This window comes from Salmo salar, unplaced genomic scaffold, assembly GCF_965601325.2.
Source record: "Salmo salar unplaced genomic scaffold, fSalSal1 ptg000005l, whole genome shotgun sequence".
Taxonomy (NCBI): Eukaryota; Metazoa; Chordata; class Actinopteri; order Salmoniformes; family Salmonidae; genus Salmo; species Salmo salar.
The window spans coordinates 839723-849125 of NW_027675309.1; positions in this window are offsets into that span (position 1 = coordinate 839723).

Below are 9403 nucleotides of genomic sequence, written 5' to 3' on the forward strand. Positions count from 1 at the left end.
TCTAGGTTATATCAACTGTGTCTGTGAACCCCTCCTGCATCTGAACTGGCTACATAGAGGGCACAGCATGAACAGAGGTGAGAGGTCACTTGGTCAGGTCAACAGGAAGTATTATTAAAGAGATGCTTTACATTGAAATACAGATGGAGATGCAGTAGTCCCAGAGTTAATGATCCCAGGTCAGTTTATATTATACAGGAAGTATTATTAAAGAGATGCTTTACATTGAAATACAGATAGATGCAGTAGTCCCAGAGTTAATGATCCCAGATCAGTTTATATTATACAGGAAGTATTATTAAAGAGATGCTTTACATTGAAATACAGACAGAGATGCAGTAGTCCCAGAGTTAATGATCCAAGGTCAGTTTTACATTTCACCTCCTGATTGATGACTAACAATGTTAGAATAAAAAATAAAAACACAAGGTTTAAACATGCTCTCTCTCTCTCCATCTGTCTCTTGTCTGCAGATATGTTTTGATGTGAGAGGATGCCAACCCCCAGTCCCATCATCGCCACCTCACCTGCTTTTAAGAACCTTTGGGCCGACGAGAGACACTATTATGTAATTGTGATGAACTGAGAGAATATTTATGTAGCACTGTGATTCATTAATCATGTGCTGCCTTCCCTGCTCCTATGTGCTTACCTCTTTCCCTTTCTGTCTTTTACACCTCTCTCACCACCTCCTCTTTCTTCCTCTGTTTTTATAATGCACAACAGATGTGCATTGAAGTACAGATTGAACTTGTATTTATAACATAACTGCTTTCTTCTTCAGCGTCTGATCCCGTTAGCGGGATCAAAATCCAGCGAAAAATCATATCGCCAATTAGCATTAAAAAAAATCATAATTAAAAAAAAAAAAATTATATATATTTTTTTTGTTTTATAGATACACCTCTCCTGAATCGACCCACGTCGTCCGATTTCAAAAAGGTTTTACAGGAAAAGCAAATCATTAGATTATGTTAGATGAGTCCATCGTAAAAAGCAGCAACATAGCCATTTTCCGACCAACCACATGCATCACAAATAACCAAAAAAACAGCTAAATGCAGCACTAACCTTTTACAAACTTCATCAGATGACACACCTAGGACATCATGTTACACAATACATGCATTCTTTTGTAAATTGTGATGCAAGTGGTCATATTTATATATAAAAACAGCATTTTACATCGGCGCGTAACGTTGACTGACTATTTTCCCCTCAAATGCGTCCCGGGAAACAATGCTACAATTCCCTAAATTACTATTCGAAAACGATTTTTTAAATTTATATTGTCAATCTAACATTTATAGATGAATATCTCTTGAGAACACCTGTCATACCAGATTTTAAATTAACTTTACTGGGTAATCACACTTTGCGATAAAAGGAGATGCGATACTCAGAAAATGAGCTAATATACAGAGCTCGGCGCCATCTTGGAACAATCGCATGTCACATCTCATCTTGTATAATATTGTCAATAATCGCCTACCTTTAGTTGTCTTCATCAGAAAGCACTTCCAGGAATCCCAGGTCCACAACAGATGTATTTTCGGTCGAAAAAGTCCATCATTTATGTTCCATTAGCTTTCTGTTGTTAGCGCGTCTGAATGCTGTATCCAAATACTCTGCCGGGCGCGGCACAGCCGTTTCGAAATAACACGTTTTTTTCCCATTTAGGTTCGTTCAAACATGTCAAACGTTGTAAAACATTAATCTTCAGGGCCTGTAACACCAAGAGAGCCAATAAGATTCGAGGGGGATGATTTCATTGCCTTTCAAACCGTTTCCAAAGGTGGGGGTAGACATGGCCGCCGGCATCATAATGGTGATGGCCCATCCCCTGTGACCAATTTCCAACGCGTCTCATTCACTGAGTTTCGACTGTATAAGGCTCAAACCACTGTGAAAAGACTGGCGACATCTAGTGGAAGCAATAGGAAGTGCTCACTGAACCATGGTTAACGGTGTGATTTATAGGGAAAGATGAGAAGTCGAGTCCACAATTCTGAATTCCACTTCCTGTTTCAATCGGTCTCGGGGTTTTGACTGCCATTTGAGTTCTGTTATACTCACAGACACCATTCAAACAGTTTTAGAAACTTTAGGGTGTTTTCTATCCATATATAATAAGTATATGCATGCCCTAGCTTCTGAGTTTGATTAGTAGGCCGTTGAAAATGGGAACGATTTTTTTTCAAAATGCGCTGTGGCGCCCCCTATCCTAGGGTATCCTCGAGGTTTTAAGGGCAGTTTATTTCAATTAAGGTACCCGGACGTTTTATAGTTTCATCCTTAGGGCAACTTACCCTAAAGTGGACACACTCCCATCAGTTTCTGAGACAACTGGCCAGACTTTGTAGACAGTTTAATAATGCTTAAACCTCATCTTTATCAAATGATCCATTAAAGATTCCAACTCAAAACCTACGTTCATCTACATATGGGTTGTTTAAATTGTATCTAATTATATTCCCAGTATTACTTCATCAAATCTCTATTAATCATTATACACACATACAATTCATCATATTTTCATATATTCACAGAATCCATATAAAACATAAGAAATTCAGGTAGTCACGACAACCATTCAATTTGCTTTTTCAGGGACTCTCCATAGCAACGAAGCATCTCTCCAAACATCCTCCCAGCAGAACCAAAAATAAACTTTAGTTTCCCGGACAATGACCATGGGATCCTCAACGGTTCTCTAACCTCCCAGAGACCACGGCAAAATCAAGCCTCGCAGGAACTATAGACCTTCCGCTGCTTCCTAAAATATCATTCCCCTCTCAATACCACCCCGTGATATTCTATGATGGCAGTGAAGGAACGGAACCACAAGATAACGTTAGTTGGTAGAGCATGGTGTTTGCAACGCCAGCATGGTGTGTGCAACGCCAGGGTTGTGTGTTCGATTCCCACGGGGGGCCAGTACAAAAAAATTACAAATGTATGAAATGTATGCGTTCACTACTCTAAGTTGCTCTGGGTAAGAACATCTGCTAAATGACTAAAATGTAAAATGTCAATCATCTGATTAAGCATATTTCTATATGAAGAACTATAGATCTCTGTGAGGAACTACAGATCTCTGTTACTATCCAAACATCAGATTAAGACTCAGTCACACAACTCTCATATCACAGTCATACAATGCTATTCTCAAACAAACCTAATCAATGAGTTGTTTTTCAACAATATTTTAACCTGCAGTAATATTTTCACATTTCTATCTCATGCTCATCTATACTCGGCTCGCTGCCTCTCAGATCAAAGGTGGGTCCATTTGTTCTGTTCCCGCAGTGTGGTCTCCCTGAGATCCCAAGTTAGAGGGATCCCTGGAGCACCATTTACCCAGGTCACCAGGAGCGGTCACCAAGTCAAGATTCACATCCCCATCGCCAAATGTGGTTGTTAATTTCTTTAAAATCAAATGAGACCAACTTATCACACAAGTCAGAGTTATTCTAAAACTAAATCTTTATTCACTTATTAATTAGGGAGCAGGTCAATACAACATACACATATAAAGTTAATCAATTGAGTGTTCTACAATAATGATGGCTGGTCGACGAATCACCCCCAGATGAAAGTACAAAGGTCTTTTATAGCCAAGATACACCCCTTTCAACCTACACAAACAACAGATGTATAGAACGGGTCACAAGGTTAAGATTTGTATGAAAAATACTTACAATTCTCAGCAGACAGTATCTGCTGTAAAAACAGTACTCTTTGTGTAGAGACCAGGGTCTGGCCCTGGGGTCATCTCTCCCTGGTACCATATAGAACAGAAACATTAACTCATGTTCTGGAATGCAGTCTCTTTAGGTTTTATCACCCAAAAGACATTGTAAATCTCCTGTCAGTGTTTTGCGCTCAGTGTCCACTGAAAGTTGACTAGTAACAACAACTGGGACCTAAAAGACACCCACCATGAGACCCACTAAATCTGCCCAAGAAGAGACAAACAAAAGAAAAACCCACACCAAACTTAAAGACAGGAAGTAAACCAAAAAGGTGGAGCAACTAAAGGTGTTGACTCTCCACATGTATCAAGACAACTGGAGCACTGGGCCAAACACTCTTAAATAGAACCTGGACCAGCTCAGGTGAAACACCTTCCCACTAACGAGATGGACAAGCCAGCACAGGTGTAACACATACTGACTAACGAGGTGACACCAATCAGTGTGTCCTACGTGCTAACGAGCTAGACGTGCTAACGAGCTAGACGTGATAACAAGCTAAAGTCCAACCACAAAACATAAATGGAAAAACCAAAGCCTGTAGCACCTTCCCCCTTATGACAACAAATATATCCTATATTTTTGTTGGACAAGTTTGCTCACCACCAACAGAAAACAACTTCCATTTCACATTATAATCAACTACAATGCTTCACCTTCTACAATATAAACATGGTGTCTACTGGCTGTCAACAATTAAAAACAAGAAAAAAAACGTACTTCTAAATAATAATATACAATCATATAATTTTTCTCCTTTTTCTTTCTATAGAATCCTAAAACTCACTAGCTTCTAGAACTCTCGTCTTCCTAAAACTCACTAGCTTCTAGAACTCTCGTCTTCCTAAAACTCACTAGCTTCTAGAACTCTCGTCCCCTTGGAACAAGCCCAAACAAAAATCAAATTGTATTAGTCATGTCTGATTTCAAGAGCAAACTCCTGCAATATCTCGATAGGCATGTTGTTGGATCGGGGCCCAGTCCCCAATGTCATGCTCCAGTACATTTGGGTTGGCATATCTGAGAATGAACCCTGATATTCTAAAAGCAGGATAATGATGGTTACATCAATAATTATGATGTCTAAATGTTACATGAATTGTAAATATGAAATATGAAAAGCAAATGTACACCCCTTTGTTAATATGTATTGGCAATAATTAACTTAAGGGTGAGGCATGGAATAATAAAACACGTATCTTTTGTCAGGCTGAATGTTTGAAATATGAGGTGATTTGAGACCTGCTTCTTCAGAAGTGGAATAAAGACATATAACACTTGGATGTTGTAAATAAATACTGGAGTGATGTAAGATTGTTACATTTTTTTTTATTATAGACCAATTTATTACACTGCGTCCTTATGTATAGGCTGCAAGTACCTTGAAATTAAGTTGTTTTCAAGTCATTGAAAGAACGACCCGAAAATACATCTTTTCAACTTTCACTTTGAACTACAAGCGAACATATATATAGTCTTATTTTCAACGTCTTTTGAATGACATTTTGCTAAATGAGAATAGCGCAATGTCACAACACAGTTTTAACGTGTCCAAATCAATAACCAATATGCAGAAACAGTTTGGGATATATTGAAAACCTAAACATTTTGAAGTGTTGCATTTTGATTCAAGTGGGTGACCAACGTGGTAAGTGTAACACAACTCTATTTTTGTTAGTCACTTTTTGTTACATCTCATAAATAGTAACTCTTTCAATTCAGAGCCTGGATTTTACTTTCCACTGAGGCTAATATCAACTGAACATTTAGGGTTCTACATTCATTCCTTAAAATACTGCTACTACAATGTTAAAACATTCTATATTGTGTCGTTACTAAAATACTTCCACAATATTAAAAACATTTTACATTATTTCATTGATATCATGAAACAACTCCATGTATTTTCTGATGTTTAGTCAGAGATTTTTTATTAGAGTATCTCTTCCCACATTGATTACAGCTATGAGATTTCTCTCCTGTGTGTGTTCTCTTGTGTTTTGTCAGACAGCCAGATGTACCGAAACTCTTTCCACATTGGTCACAGCTATAAGCTTTCTCTCCTGTGTGTCTTCTCTGGTGTGATATTAGGTTGTTTAGCCAAGCAAAACGCTTCCCACACTGACTACAGCTATAAAGTTTCTCTCCTGTGTGTGTTCTCTGGTGTATAGTTAGATTGCTAGATGTAGAAAAACTCTTCCCACATTGGTCACAAATATAAGGTTTCTCTCCTGTGTGTGTTCTCTGGTGTATAGTTAGATTGCCAGATGTAGTAAAACTCTTCCCACATTGATCACAGCTATAAGGTTTCTCTCCTGTGTGTGTCCGCTGGTGTACTATCAGGCTGTATTGCCGAGAAAAACTCTTTCCACATTGATCACAGCTATATGGTTTCTCAACTAAAATGCTTCACCTCCTGTCAACAATTAAAAACACACTTATTTCTAAATAATAATATACAATTGAAATATTTTTTTCTCCTTTTTCTCTTCTTTCTATAGAATCCTAAAACTCACTAGCTTCTAGAACTCTCGTCTTCCTAAAACTCACTAGCTTCTAGAACTCTCGTCTTCCTAAAACTCACTAGCTTCTGGAACTCTCGTCTCCTTGGAACGAGCCCAAACAAAACTCATCTCCAATACGGAAAAACGTGCAGTCAAAATAAATAAAGATCCATAGCAACGCACTAGCTAAACGCAAAACACAAATCTTATATCCATTTGGGGGGAAATCAGGTTGAACCTGCTCTTGAAACTAACACAACAAAACAAAAAACACATGGAAATGGAGATATATTTCACCTCACTGGTTAGAGAACAACCTGCAGAAGACAGTCAGCTACATTTTGGAGTGATGCATTTAAATGTAGGGGTCCCTAAACAAAGGAACACAACACTTATTTGTCATAACTCGATCGATATCATGTTGAAATCAATTGTGTGAGAGGAGGGAGATGAGGTTGCACGTCCTGTTAAAATTAACAGCTCAAAAACCACACGGAATCTAGGAATAATGTGTTGTTACGAATCCCTTTGGCCCTGCAGTCTAGGGGAGATGGAACTGAGACCCTGTGGCTCAGTTGGTAGAGCATGGTGTTTGCAACACCAGGGTTGTGGGTTCGATTCCCACGGGGGGTCAGCACGGGGGGAGAAAAAAAAAAAAATAATGTATGAAATGTATGCATTCACTACTGTAAGTCGCTCTGGATAAGAGCATCTGCTAAATGATGTAAATGTAAATAAATCATGCAAATTATAATAGTGAAAAGTAACAGTGAGAACAAAAACCATAGACAACTGAAATCTACCGTCAAACACTAAAGGTTTATTGTTTAAACACATGGTAAGGGGGGGGGGGGGGGGGGTGAGAAAAGGGGCTGAGCGGGACCCAAGCAAAGAAACAATAATCCAAAACCACCCCTAAGCTAGACTAGCCTATTTCAACAACAGCTAGCTAACTAACCAAAAATACAGGGGGTGGTCCGCCCAGTTCTAACTAGTGTATTTAGACACTGTTTTCCTACGGGTAATGTTGGGCGACTGGTCTTCTTACCCCCTTTTCCCACCAAACAAACAAGTCAAACAAAACAATACTCGCAGGTACCGGACAAATGGGACATGTGGGGTGAAAGAAAAACAAAAGAGATGGGAGAGAGAGCATACAAAGAGCGATTGAAAGAATGACACAAAGATTGATCTCACAGAGAGAGATTGAACACAGAGTGATAATGAGCTAGAGACTGGGGTTTTTAAACCAAGGGAAAGGGGCTGTGATTGGGTGAGGAAAGGGAGCAGGTGTCTTCTGATTGGGGACTGATTGATGACTGATTGGGGAGTGATGATTGTCACCTGTGAGGGGAGAAGGAAAGAAAAGAAACACACATACTGGATACACACACAGGATACCTGTATCCGTAACGTGTGTACATCCCTGGTTAGAGGAGAATTTGTAGAAAACAGCTAGCTACATTTTGAAGTGTTGCATTTTGATTCAAGTGGGTCACCAACGTGGTAAGTGTAACACAACTAAACACACACAAAAAAAACGTTCAATTCAGAGCCTGGATTTTCCTCTGAGGCTAATATCCAAATCCTGTTGAAATCAATTGATAAAGGGGCAAACATTTATGCTTCTACATTGTGAAATTATTAAAATCTCCTACAACAATGTTAACATTCTACATTGTGCCATTAATTCATTGATATCATGAAACAACTCCTTCATGTATGTATTTTCTGATATTTGATCTGAGATCTGCTTTGAGATTTCTCTCCTGTGTGTGTTCTCTGTGTTGTACCAGGCTGTTTGACTTAGTAAAACTCTTCCCACATCGATTAGAGCTATACGTTTTCTCTCCTGTGTGTGTTCTCTGGTGTACTGTCAGACCAGTAGATGAAACAAAACTCTTCCAACATTGATTACAGCTATGAGTTCTCTCATGTGTGTGTTCTCTGGTGTGCTATCAGGCTGGTTGAATGACTAAAACTCTTCCCACATTGAGTACAGCTATATGGTTTCTCTCCTGTGTGTGTTCTCTGGTGTGATATCAGGCTGGTTGAATGACCAAAACTCTTCCCACATTGAGTACAGCTATATGATTTCTCTCCTGTGTGTGTTCTCTGGTGTGATATCAGGCTGCTTGAATGACTAAAACTCTTCCCACGTTGAGTACAGCTATATGGTTTCTCTCCTGTGTGTGTTCTCTGGTGTGATATCAGGCTGGTTGAATGACTAAAACTCTTCCCACATTGAGTACAACTATACGGTTTCTCTCCTGTGTGTGTTCTCCGGTGTGATATCAGGCTGCTTGAATGACTTAAACTCTTCCCACATTGAGTACAGCTATAAAATTTCTCTCCTGTGTGTATTCTCTGGTGTTGAATCAGACTGCTAGATCTAGCAAAACTCTTCCCACATTGAGTACAGCTATAAGGTTTCTCTCCTGTGTGTGTTCTCTGGTGTGATATCAGGTTTCTTAGCTGAGTAAAACTCTTCCCACATTGAGTACAGCTAAAAGATTTCTCTCCTGTGTGTATTCTCTGGTGTGATATCAGGCTGGTTGAATGACTAAAACTCTTCCCACATTGAGTACAGCTATAAGATTTCGGTCCTGTGTGTATTCTCTGGTGAACTGTCAGATCGCCAGATGAAACAAAACTCTTCCCACATTGATTACAGCTATAAACTTTCTCTCCTGTGTGTATTCTCTGGTGTCGAATCAGACTGCTAGATCTAGCAAAACAATTCCCACATTGATCACAGCTATACGATTTCTCTCCTGTGTGGATTCTCTGGTGTAGAGTAAGATTTCTATACATAGTAACACTCTTCCCACATTGATCACAGCTAAAAGACTTCTCTCCTGTGTGGATTCTCTGGTGTACTGTCAGACCAGTAGATGAAACAAAACTCTTCCCACATTGAGTACAGCTATAAGGTTTCTCTCCTGTGTGGATTCTCTGGTGTACTGTCAGACCAGTAGATGAAACAAAACTCTTCCCACATTGAGTACAGCTATAAGGTTTCTCTCCTGTGTGGATTCTCTGATGAATTTTAATGCCTGATGAGGAGGTGAATCTCTTCCCACAGTCAGAGCAGCAGTGAGTTTTCTTCCCTGTGGGTCTCTGCTGGTGTTTCTTGAGGAGTTC